We start from the raw sequence: 13,563 nt of genomic DNA on the forward strand, positions 1-13,563 counted from the left end.
CCTCTCCCTTTGTCTGCCACTCCCCCTGCTTGTGCTTGCTCACTCTCTCCCAAATAAATAATTTCTTTAAAAAAATAAATAAAATAAAATAAATAAATAAAAGGTAACTTCTTCTCTGTCCAGATTAGTCCTTACAAGTATATTAGTCAGGATTCCTCAGAGAAACAGAACCAATAAGATGTGTGTAGATAGATAGGTAGATGATGATAGATAGATAGATAGATAGAAAGATTTATTTTATGGAACTGGCTCACGTGACTGTGGAGAGTGGCAAGTCCAAAATCTGCAAGTTAGTCATCAGTCTGGAGACCCAGGGAAGAGTGATATTGCAGTCTTGAGTCTGAAAGCCATTGAGAGGCAGAATTCCTTCTTACTTGGGGGACCTCAGTCTGTTTTCTCTTAGGCCTTCAACCGATTGCATGAGGCCCACCCACATTATGGGTGAAGTTAGTTGGCTTTATTCAAAATTTACTGATTAAAGTGTTAATCTCATCTAAAAAAGTACCTTCAGAGCAATATCCAGACTGGTTGGTGTTTGACCAACCAAGTTGACACATAAAATTCACCCTCACACCTAGTCAGATACCAGTCAAGTCAAGATACAGTCTCATACCTTGTAGTGCCTTGGATTCTGGTAGAAAATCCTAGGAAGGATATCATCCAAGAACTAGAGGATCTTCTTAAAGGATTTGCTAACAACCATGTGCACACCACCTACTCTGGCTGGGAAACTGGAGGGTTCTGACAGGGTTTCTTCAAGACTGGGAGAATACCAACACCAGGACTCAAGTCTTGGCCAGATCCATTCTCAGTTTGCTTTATGGTGTTTTGAAGCCACAGCAACACTGGAATGAGAGCACTGATAGCTCATCTCCTCCCTAAACTGTGGGAGGAATTGGAAAGCAGCAACCCTGGCCTCTCTAAAAGTTCTGGGTGTGCTAGAGTTCCCTGGCTCTGGCTACAGCTGTGACAAGAAGAGAGGAAAGCAATGTTTGTCAAACAAGTCTACAGAGCTTAGAACATGGCTGGAACATCTTCCTTTTAGTTAGGATATAAAAGTATGGCTTGCAGTCACAAATAGACAATTATAGCACCCTTGATTGTAGACAATTCATGATTTTAAAATATTATATCTGTAATATTCTATCAACCATAGAATCTCAGCATTGGGAGGACCTTAAAGTTCATCTTGTCATTGTATCCAGCTGTAACATTTATAACAAATAAACTGCAATAAGCCAGAGGCAGCATCAACACCTGATTGGCTCTGATTCTCTCATCGTGTATTAAGAGTGGCCCAAGTTAAAGGAATTTGAATTCTTCCAAAAATTCAAATTGCTTCTGCCTTTCATGGCATTTATTTTTCTTCAGTCTTCTCTTGTGGTCTTTCTTACCTGTCAGTGATTTTCCTGGGTTCCCATTTATAGCACAGACCCAGGACTTGTGGAGGAAAAGAAGAGCAGAGAACATGAATGCCAAGAATAAGAAAGGCAGAGCCTAAAGTCAAGACAGAGCCAAGAAACAATAGGGAAGATAAGGGTGAAAATAAAGTCTGGTGGAGCGAATTAAAGTGGCACAGACTTTGTAAGGAGAAGATAGCCAGGACCTATAACAAAGAGAGAGAAGACTGGAAAAGAAGGAAGAGAGCAGACGAGGCTCAAGAATAAAGGGGATGGGGCAAAATCAGTTACGAGGCAAAGTAAGGGACCTGATATAGCAAAGCTTAGGCTGGAAATGGATTACGCACAAGAACTAAGCTCTATCTGGTGGTGGCAGTGGACTCACTGAATGACCTGGGAAGACAAAGAGATTGGCATTTTGACCGTGGACAAAAGTAAAGCTAATTCTACTCTCTCTGCTCACTGCCCCCCCCCACCCCAGACAGTATGCCCCAGTTCCTAAAAGCTGCCATGACCTTACCCCATAGCAGTAGAATTTATTGTCTTCTTCTTCCTTTCAGACAATAAGGTGAAATTTTGCCCAGTTTTGATAAACTTTCCATTTTCTCCTAACAGATATCCCCTGCCTACATCACCCAGGGGACACAATGTCTCCCCACATTAAGTGTCCTATACTTAGGGTACTCCTCAGATAAATGAAAACATATACACAGATCTTCCCAAAACATGTTCTGACATTTATTCATATCAGCAAACAAGCCACAGAAATTCTCCAAACCCTCTGAAAAACATGCTAATCTAGCATTTCCCCCAGCAGACACAAAATTTACTCATGCTGACATAAACACACACACACATGCATACACATACACACACACACACACACACACACACACACACACACACATGTTTTCCTGAACATTGCAAAACTAAGCAGTTGATTGACCTAAGTGGAGACATAATATTTTAGAGATGCTCCTGATAGCCCACAAGGGAGTCAATGCTGTGGCCTGTGATGGTGTTGACCAGGTTGTATACCAAATGTACAGTATGTCAAAAGGAAAAATCATTTCCAAGAACAATGATGGAAGTAGCCCAAATATGTGCTTGGAGAAAACCAAGTGAATTTGGGGTTTGGTCCAAGTAAAATATCAAAAGGATGAATCAGAAAAATATATATGCGGGGCTTTGAAAAGTTATTTTTCTTTGTACAGTTAAAATGGCAGAGTTTCAATTTGAGTTTCAAGTGCACGAAAGATGTGTCAAATGATCCAGTTTGTAGCTTGTGACCAGCCTGGAGGGGAAATGATAAAACATTGTTTTGATTATGGACCTAAGATTGTTTCAATAAACACAGCCTGGAGATCATGTTAATATCAAATTTTTTTAAAGCTTCTTTCTCTTTTTACTGAGCTTTTAAAAAGAGTTTTTATTTTGTTTTTGACGGGGTCTTTGAAGGTTCCTGTCTTCAGCCTCAAAACCTACCACATCCCCACTGTTTTCTGACATCCTTTAGTCCCATCTTTGCACAATTCCCTTGAGATGAGCTGAAGTCTAAAGTTTTTATAATACTAAGCAGTAAATCTCACTGTCAGGGTCATTCCAAGGCCATGAGACATTATATGACAACCTGCAAAACTGACTTGATGTGCTTTTGACTTTGGGGGGATGTCAGTGAAAGAACATGGGATTAGGAGTAAAAAGTCCTGCTTTTTAGTCCTGGTTTCGCTGTTTCTGAGCTTTGTCTCCTTCTGTTTTTTCATTCAGCAAATGTTGAATATCTAATATGGGCCACACACTGTAGTAGGAACTGAATAGAGAAATAGAAGCAGAGTCAAGGAGTTTATAGTTGGGGTGTGGGCAATGTAAACAAAATATAGTGTGGTGTGGGTAAGCACAACAATGGAAATACATGAAAGGTAGAAAGGTTGCACAAAGAAGAAAGTAAATTGCTCTGTTGGGGAAGAGGAGGGTAGGCTTTCACTAGGAGGTGACATATGAATTAAGTTCCAAAAGATGGATGTGTCTAATCAGGTAAATAAGGAATGGGTAGAGGATATTCTTGGTCAAAGAAAGAGCAAGCACAAAAATTCAGAGATGGGGCAGAATGAGTGTGTTTGGAAAGCTATATACATTCTACTATAATTGAAGCATAAAGTGTATGGGATGAACAGGAGGAAAAGACTGCAATAAGAAGTGAGGGTAAAGGGTAGGCAGAAGCCAGTGCAATGATCTTAGACTTTTTGATCTAATAACAACAGTGGTTAATATTTACAAAGCACCTTGAGGTGTCCAACACTATGCAAACACTCTATAACCATCATTTCATTTAATGTTTACAACAATTCTAGTAAGAAGGTACTATTATTTCTTTCCACTTAATAGATGAGGAAACTGGTCCTTGAAGAACTTATATAACCTGTACAAAATAGAGACAGTAAAAGGAGAAGTTGGGACTCAAACCCTAGTCTGTCCAACTGCAGAGTCAGTTCCCTAATGCTGCAATCCTTCACATACATAAGCTTATTGGATTTAGCAAATGGAGATCACAATGACTTTTACCAGGTCATTTTTTTTATAAGGGCAGAAACTACATTTTAGTGGGTGGAGAAATAATCTCAAGGAAGAACTTTAAGAAGATCAAATCCAAGTCTTATGATCTCAATTCCAGTTTTCTCCAACATAGAGTAGTGAATAAAATGGACAGAAGTTTGAGCCAAACATAGGAATTCCAAGAAAGAAGGCTCAGATTCTGGAGTGGATTGACTGTACCCCAGGGGAAGAAAGTTTGCCTGGCTGAGAAAAGAAGAGACTGCTGACTGTGGTATATAAAATGGGACTGACACAAGATGTTACACTGTTCATAGATGGAGAATCCAATGGAGCCTACAGAGAAAGACACCATAGGAGACGTCATATTTGAGTGGGGTACTGAAGAAAGAGAAGAAGTAAGGGTAGAGGGAAAAGATAATTCCAGAATGGCCAGGAGTTGAGCAAACCACAGACACAGGAAAATACAATATATATTTAAAGAAGTGAAGCTAGATCATGTTTGCTGGAGAACAGAGTTCGAGTATGAAACTAATTTCAAGGCAACACTGGTTGGGACCAGGTTATGGAAGGCTGAGCTAAGGCATCCAGCTTTTATTAAAGACACAGAGGAGTACCACTGAAGATTTCTGTGCAGGGAGCGATGTGACCAAAGAACTGTCCCAGAACAACTCATCTGGCTGTCTGCATCTGGGGGCATAAAGAGCTCTGTCAATGCAGTCAATGCAATAGCCCAGATGTGGGTACCAAGGTCTGAGCTACAGTAGTGACAGACAAACAAAATGAAAGGAACATCCCAAGAAATATTGTGAAAGGAGAATCAACAGGACTCTGTGACTGATGAGACGGAGCCATCAATGATAATTCAAAGGTTTCAGAGACTTCAAGGATAGCTGTAGCATTAACAGAAATGCCAAAGTCAGGACAAGGATGTGTGTAGTTTTCTTTTCATTGCCTTTCATAATTGTATAAATAAAAGTATTTGGTGAAGAAAAACCTGAAAACACAGCTAAGGGAAAAGAAGTGAAAAGTCCATAATCTCGCTGTTAAACATTCCCTTTTGATATACCTCCTAAAATTTTTTCCTTCCCTACACATATATATTTCTAATATTTCCATCATAAATTGGGTCATTCCATTTTATAACTTCTTTTCCCCTTAGTAACATATAGTGAACATCTTTCCACATCAGTAATTGTAGCGCAGCATTACTGTGCTGATTACACAGAATTCTATCTTATTGTTCATCACAATTTACTCTATTTGCTCCCTGATGCTAAGAATTCTTCATGATTCCAATTTTAGCTATAATTAACATCCTTAATGCTATCTCTTACAAATTTAATTATTTCTCTAGTATAAATTCCTAAAAGTATAATTTGAGGTCAAAGGAAATGTAGGATTTTTTTAAGGCTTTTGGACCATATTACCAAATCATCTTCCAGAAAGAACAAACTGTTTATATTCCCATCAGCAGTATAGGAGAGTGAAGAGAGAAGGGTTTTTACTGTAAAGGAACTATGAGCAGTTTCAGATATGTAGATTTTAAAATGCCTATAAGATGCATCAGAGGCAATGCAAATAAATAGTTGGGAAGGAAAGAACTAGGTTGTAAAAGAAAAATCCCTCTTCCTATACCTATTCTTTCTCTTCAGCGCCATTTCTTCATAGCTCTTCCTCTGAAAGGGAGCTGAAAGCAGTAACACCCCAGTAGCAGTAAACTCATCTAGCACCCAAATTTTGTGGTTTCCAAATACCATTTTTCATTAAAAGGATTCAGAGTTCCTTAGAAGAATGGCTATCTCTAAGACTGAATAGAAAAAGTAAAAGATAAGCCTGAAATAGCTTTTTGTGCCAGAAAATAAAGGCTGTTTTCAAAGAATGATGGTTATGTCAAAAGAACACAAAAGCCCGGTTGACAATTTAGTACCAAAAAAATAATGATAATAAATAATAATAGATTAAAATCCATCGAATGAAATAGGAAGCCATAAGTTCATACTGACATAAATTAATGAATAAATTAAAAGTTTTATGATTAACAGGATATTTACAGAGTCTCAAAGCAACCTCCCATAAAATATTCATCAATTATAAAGAAGAGAGAAATCTGAGAAATACAAAATGAATTGAGTGATCAAAATTAACATCATCAGTAATGGGACAAATTTAAATCATATACTTTCAACACTGCAGTAAGTCAAATACAACATCACTTCTGGAACATTTCAGCAAAGATGTGTAATTTAAGTCTAATCATGAGGAAACTTAGTAAACCAAAAGTGAGGGGCATTCTACAAAATAATTGGATTTGTTCTTAAGATTGTGAAGGAAAGACTGAGGAACTACTGCAGGCTGAAGATCAAGAAACGTGACTGATTCTAGATTAGATACTGTTGCTATAAAAGAATTTATTGGGACAATAAGTAAAACTGAAATGGAGTCTGAGATTAAGATGTTAATAATGTTGATATCCTGGTTCTAATGATTGTATTTTGGTTATGAATAAGAGTATCCTTTTTTGTTTGTAGAAAATACACATTAAAATATTCAAAGCTGATTATGCATCATGTCATCAACTTACTCTCATATAGTCAAGGGAAAAACATTCTTTTTAATGTTCTTGCAACTTTTCTGCACATTCGAGAAAGAGAGATGGAGGGAAAGAGTAAAAGAAAAAGGACAGAGAGACAAGGAGGCAGACCAGGGCTAGGATCACCCATATGAAGTTGATAGCACTGAAGATCCTGGTATAAGCCATACTGTTGAGTCCAGAAACTGCCTGGGCTGACTAGTCTCTATGCTAATCCTAATTAAGACTGGGATGTATATACTAAGAGCCTAATTCTACAGTGGGGTATTGGTTCCCCCCTGAAGGACCTACACCCTGATCTCCAGAATTTCCATCGACTGGGAACAGTGGGTGAGACACCCAAACCACAAAATTAGCAGACACCTAACTCAAAGTATCTTAACCATCTGAAAATACAGGCTGCCCCACACCATCCACCATATTTCCCCTTGAATGTCTCTGCAGGTCCAGAAGAAGGTTGAGTATGCCAAAGCTTTGACCCCATCCTTTGCTGAGGTCCCAGCAGTGTTCCCAGAAAAGCCCCACCTTCCCAGGCTGAAATGAAAGAAATGGATGATAACTCTGAAGTAGAACTTAGAGAATGTACATGGAGGAAGAAGAGGATGAACAAGGAAAGTGTTGGGAAGGATGATGGGGCAATAGCATGCTGTGTAAAACAAGGGAGGAGTTCCAGAGGGGACCAGGGTTCAGCAAGTTAAGGAAGTACAGAGAAAAAGTCTTTAGACTTGATCCTTGGGAGGTAACTGGTGAGCTCTGGGCAGGCATCTTCCACAGAGTCTGGGGCAGAAGTCAATGATGACAGATGTTGGGTGGCAGATGTAAAGGTATTTTTCAAAGAAGGACAGAGGTGAGAGAGTTGTTTAAGATTAAAAAAAAATCAAAGGTTTAAGGGATACGGGGAATTCCCACCATGTTAAGTGGGCTTACCAAAAAAACTATGGACTGAAAATAAAAGTATGTGAAAGAGTGGTCAGGGGATTTGGTCATGGTATAGAATCAAGAGAACAGGTAAAAATTTGGGAGGGGGAGGGGAAGAATAGGTAAAAGGAGGAGGGGAGGGGGGAGGGGAAGAATGGAGAGGGGAAGAATAGGTAAAGATAGTGATTTTGAGGCAAGAAAGAGGTGTGGTGACCAGTACAGAGAGTGCAAGATGGCACCACAGGCCAACTGACCTCTGAGAATTCAATGTCAGGGTTTCAGTTGGGTGATCAAAATGAATTCTGTGATTAATGATCCCACTAACTTAGGGGTGGACCAAGGAAAGGCACTGTGCCTTGTTTACATTTCCACCACCAGTGTGTGCCTCATAGTCTCTGAGGATAATTACCAGAAACGAGGTCACTGAAGAAGAGAATCCTAGCAGAGAAAATAAGAACGTAGATAAAGTGATCAAAGGAAATACTATGACCCAGGAGAAAATCTTGTCCATGTGGCCAGGAAACATGGCCAACAATATTTATACCAGCATTACTTTTAATAGCATAATGGGAAACAACCAATATGCACTGGCAAAGGGATGGTAACAAAGTGTGACACAGTCATATAATGGAATACCATTCAGCAGCAAATATGAATTAGCTATGGCTAAATGCATCAATTCAGATGAATCTGAAAAACGTAAAACACAAACAATTACCCTGTGTGATACTGTTCATATGAAGTTCATTCACACAAAATTATAAAATATATTCATAAATATGCTTTCAAATTGTAATGAAAAGAGAGCAAAAAACATAAAAGTCCTTGCAGGGAGGAAGTAACCAACAGGGAGGGCACGTGGGTGCTTCATCATTTTGGCAACATTCTACTTCCTAAGTTGGGCAAACAGATCCAAGAGTATTTACTTGATTATCTTGTATACCTTACCTACAATATATTTTATTTTTGCATGTGTGAAATATTTTATTAAAAAATAAACACAAGAGGGGCGCCTGGGTGGCTCAGTCGTTAGGCGTCTGCCTTCAGCTCAGGTCATGATCCCAGGGTCCTGGGATCGAGCCCCGCATTGGGCTCCCTGCTCCGCGGGAGGCCTGCTTCTCCCTCTCCCACTCCCCCTGCTTGTGTTCCCTCTCTCTCTGTGTCTCTCTCTGTCAAATAAATAAATAAAATCTTTAAAAAAAATAAATAAATAAATAAATAAATAAACACAAGCGTTTTAAAGGGGGAGAGTTCCCAAGGACTATCATATGGGTCACTCTCAGGGATCCTGAAGACCAGGTTACTTACTGCTTGTACCCCTTGGCCAACAAGGGATCTAAAAATTCTGGTATCCAATTCCCAACATGTAAAATGACCTCACAAAATTTCAGGAAGATTGGAAAGCTATCTTCCAAGTTGCAGGATTTCAATCAGAATTCAGAGTTCTCCTTGAAGCAAACATAAAGGTGAACATTGTGAATTTTCAGAGAAAACAGTCTCTTGAAAAAAGAATCAGTCCCTTTGAGCAGTAATCTCAAGGTGATACCAGGAGAGAAGGAATGCAGCAACCCCACCTGTCTGAATGTGAGGCTTGAGAAATACCCAGGTTCTAGTTGAGGTGAGTAAGGAGAAAGGGTTCCTGAACAAATCTGGGGACATAGATTCACTCACTCTAGAATCATGGAATGCTTGACATTGAAGAGAAGGGGCATGCTATGCTGCTTGGGTTTTGCAAAGACCTCAAACCATTCCAGGGCCATATGGAGATTTGTTTAAATTCTACATGCTTACTTTTCCAAATGAATTCATACAGGACTAAAACTTCTCTCTTTCCCAGCTCCATCTCTATCTCCAATGCTGAACTCACTGCAAAAGGTAAGTCAGCCAGGTACAAAGGAAGGTATGGCTAGCACTCTAGCGATCATGAGGAAACTGACCACAGAGAACCAGAATCAAATCAAGGCTGGAGGTGAAGAGGCAGCTTACAACAAGTTCTTGAGAAGTCATCCCCTAAGCTGCCAGTCCCCATGCTTCACTTTTGCCCCCACTTCTTTTCATTGCCAAGACCATCAACTCCAGCAGTGAGGAGCTATCTGATAGTATGGCACATCTGGAGGCCCCAGGATGGAGCTGAAATTCACTGAAGACACTAGACTACAAATAAATGATAAAACATGAGAGAAAGGTCAGGCTTCAGGAAAGCACTCCTCATAAATCCTCTTGATCCTGATGGCTCCATCTAGAAACAGATTAAGTGTAAAATACTGATTTTGAATGGAGTCCAGCCAAAAGTTACACAGTTTGAGCGTTTTCTGGAAGGACCGTGTACTTTGAAAAAAGTGGGTTAAGAAATGCAGTGCTGGTGAAGGACCCTAGAGGGGCATGGGAGGCAAATTTCATCAACCAAGTAGAATATTCCAAATCTGTCTGTAAAAGGGTATCATTTCTGTTACAGAGTGGGTGCTACTTCTGATGGTGCAGATGTAGGTTACTGTGATAGCATAGGTCTGCTGTATGGGTGGAGTTTATTTTTCAAGACAGTATGTTTTGTGAGATGAGAGGGGGAACAATTCAGGTTTGCAAAATACAAAGTAGTTTAAAGTTTGAAGACAGAAAGAATTATTCATGACTTTGGCCATTTCACTGAGCCATTCAGTCTGTTTCTCTCCTCTGTGAAATGGGGACCATTAGAAGATCAATGTCAAAGGACATTGTGAGGATTAAATGTGATGATGCTTGTAAAGTTCTTAGCATGATGCCTAGAACATATTAATTGCTCCATAAGTGTTAGTTATCCATCACCACTAGGATCATAGTCACCATCATCATTCACTGGGGTCAACAATACAATCTGTAGTGTTCTGGGGGTAAAGAAGATAATACAGGCTATAAAAGGACTTGTTCATTTGATGGAACTCCGTAAGTTTTTGGAGAGCTAATAAGTTTACCTAGAAACCAGTATTAAGAAGAAGGACTCTGGGATCTGAATAGTGACTTAAGATGAAAATTGATACCTATCCTTGGATAGCAGGACAAAATGGACTGACAGACCAGCCCTGAGTGCTGAGGACAATGTAATGTCACTAAATGATCATTCATTCTTCCATCCAATAAATATTTATGAGCACTTACTCTATGTCCAGATACCTAGCTCTGTTCTCTGTCATACCGGTACAGTGCTGAACAAGCAAACAAAGCCCTATCCCCATGAGCTTACTGAGAAAGAGGCAGGAGCTGAGGGAGGCAGGCAAAGACCTAAAAATGTGCCTGCAACCAGGGGTGGAACATGGTTATCATGGGACATGTGGCCACCTGTTAAACCTCTCTGCTCTTTCAATGAAATCCTTTGAATGGGAAATCCAAGAGCAGTATGGAAGGAAAAGTAAAGAAAAACTTTAGAGCCAGTCAGACTAGGTTGAGTCTTGATTTAGCCTTGCTGTGTGCCTAAGCTCTCTGAGCAGTTCCCTTGATATTAGAAAAGCACAGTAATAATTTCCTTCCAGAGTATTGTAAGGGTTAAAAATGACACGTCAAGCACTTGGCCTCATGACTAACATATAGTATGTGTTCAATAAAATAAAACTATTTTTTTACTTATGCAACTTGTCATTATTTCCTCATTTATTTCTTTTAGTTTTTAGTAATGTTACTTTATCAGCCTGGGCTCGCCCTCTGACCCGCGGCCGGACACCAGTGCATTCTGTGCCCCCCAACCATGCCCGTGGGCGTGTCCTGGGCCACCTACCTGAAAATGTTCGCTGCCAGCCTCCTGACCATGTGCGCCAGGGCCGAAGCAGTGCACAGGTACTACCGGCCAGACCTGACAATACCTGAAATTCCACCAAAGCCTGGAGAAATCAAAACGGAGCTTTTGGGACTGAAAAAGAGACAACATGAACCTCAAATTTCTCAACAATAGAAACCTCAAAATACTTAACTCTGCCAAGAACTCTGTGAATAATATTATAAGTATTAAATATATATTTTTAAAGTTTAGAAGAAAAAAAAATATCAGCCTGTCTCAGCTGAAGAACAGGAAGGCACAGATATTTGCTCAAGCTATGAGGGTGCAGGAGCCATGCGTGGTAAGTAAGAGTTAGCATGTGATGACAGTGAGGCCTTAGGCAGAACCCCTGATGGAAACTTTCAGCCTTGGAGGAGGTTGTATTTGGTGAGGAGAGGACTCCTCTCGGGTCCCAGGAACAATGCTGCGCAGGACAAATGATCAGAAGCACAGACACACCATGATAAAGCGTACATTGGTATAACCTTACAGAGGACTTGCACACACAATGTCCCACTTGATCCTCCAGCACAACTTGAGAGGAAGCTCTTTTGTCCCCTATTATACTGCTTGCACAAAAGAATTATTACCTTTGTTCTTGCTGCTATTGCTGCTTAGTACTTTGCTATTCATGTTGTCAGTTTGTTTTTTTAATTGTAAAATACACATAAAATTTACCATCTGAACTATTTTTAAGTGTGCAGTTCAATGGTATTAAGTACATTCACATTGTTGTGCAATTATTGCCTCTTTAAAGCCTCAATGTCCCATGTCTGGTGGAAGCTAGACCCCAATGTCAGCACTCTTGCTGTCCCTTGCATCCTAACTCCTAGTCGCCGGGGGAAAACACTGCATTCTGTTCTGCAACTTTGTGGTGTCTTTCTCTCTGCATAACAGAAAGTGGTTTGGACATGAAGGTAAAGCTGGGCACTGCTATGCTCCTCACCTTTCATCTGGTGCACAGTCTGTGTGAAATTTAACATCTTTCACCTGCTTCTGACACACATTTACCAGGATATGACTCAAATCAAGCTCCACTTGGCTAACATCTGCCTTTCCAATCCTGCCTGACTCGGCAGGGAAGCTAGTATCTGGCAGAGGGAGCATTGTTGGGTTGCTGTTCCTGGCGAAGGAAAGTAGGGTTTGCTGCCTAACATAGCAAGGGAGGAGGCAGGCCTCCTAATTCTTTTCCCAAGGCCTTTGCTAACACTTTGTGGGGTTTTTCAGGAAGTCACTTTGTGCTTAGCTATCTGTCAGGAATAAGAATAACAAAATCATTTTCTGTATAGTTCTTCTGTGGTGATTCATGCAACCCAAAATACTTTCAGGTCCTCCAGATTCAAAATGTTTGAGAATGGTTAACCCTATTTTAGAAAACTGATCTGATTTTTAATTATGATATCGTTCATGTGGGTTCAGTGCCTCGGAGGTACCAGCCACTGTGGTAGGAATTCATGTCCCTGGATGACCCGAAAGATGGTTCTAGGGCCAGGCTTTATCAAGAAAGATGAGAGATGTTGAGATCTCTGGAACTCTTTCGAAGCACCATCCCTGCTTAGTTCCTAAAGGGCCAGTTAGACAGGGATGCTCTCAGGACAAACAGATCCCTTAATATTGCCTAAGACTTCAGCCTCGAAAGCTGGACTAGCCCATATAGGAAGTTCCCCAAGTCCTTTTGCCACTTTTACTTAAGGCTGAGGTCTGGGGAAAATGATGGGCCACCCCTTCTACGCCCTCTTCCCCTAGTGCCGAGCCATGGCATAGGCTCCCCAGCTTGTCCACTCCAACTGTAGGAGGTGCAATGAAGAGGCAAGTGGCAGGGAGAGAGCCACTGGGAGGAGATGTCACCCTTCACTCATCTCACCAATGCTTTCCCTCTGACCCCAGTGGCTCTATTCTACCCTAACTTGTATCAGAGAGCCTCCTCCTCCCCTGGGATTAGGAGGTGGTGCCCATCCATGTTTTGAATTTGTAACCAAAATATCTCCTAAATCTATGACCATGGGATGCCTGGAAGATTATGGGAAGAAATCAGGATCTCCCCATCTTTAGGAAACTTTAAGAAAGGGGCCTTAGAGGGACACCTGGGTGGCTCAGTTGGTTAAGCATCTGCCTTCGGGTCAGGTCATGATCCCAGGCTCCTGGGATTGAGTCCTGCATCAGGCTTCTTGCTTGGTGGGGAGCGTGCTTCTCCCACTGCCTGTCGCTCCCCCTGCTTGTTCCCTCTCTCTCTCTTTCTTAAATGAATAAATAAATAAATAAATAAATAAATAAATAAATAAAATATTTTTTAAAAAAAAAGAAGGGGGACTTAGAAA

The 13,563-nt window shown here is 40.6% G+C and overlaps 1 pseudogene; it reads left to right on the plus strand.

Moving 5' to 3' along the window:
• The first annotated feature begins 11,171 nt into the window (after positions 1–11,171).
• On the plus strand, positions 11,172–11,460 carry LOC118527073 (ubiquinol-cytochrome c reductase complex assembly factor 6 pseudogene; annotated as a pseudogene).
• The last annotated feature ends 2,103 nt before the right edge of the window (positions 11,461–13,563 follow it).

Source organism: Halichoerus grypus, chromosome 11 (assembly GCF_964656455.1).
Source record: "Halichoerus grypus chromosome 11, mHalGry1.hap1.1, whole genome shotgun sequence".
Taxonomy (NCBI): Eukaryota; Metazoa; Chordata; class Mammalia; order Carnivora; family Phocidae; genus Halichoerus; species Halichoerus grypus.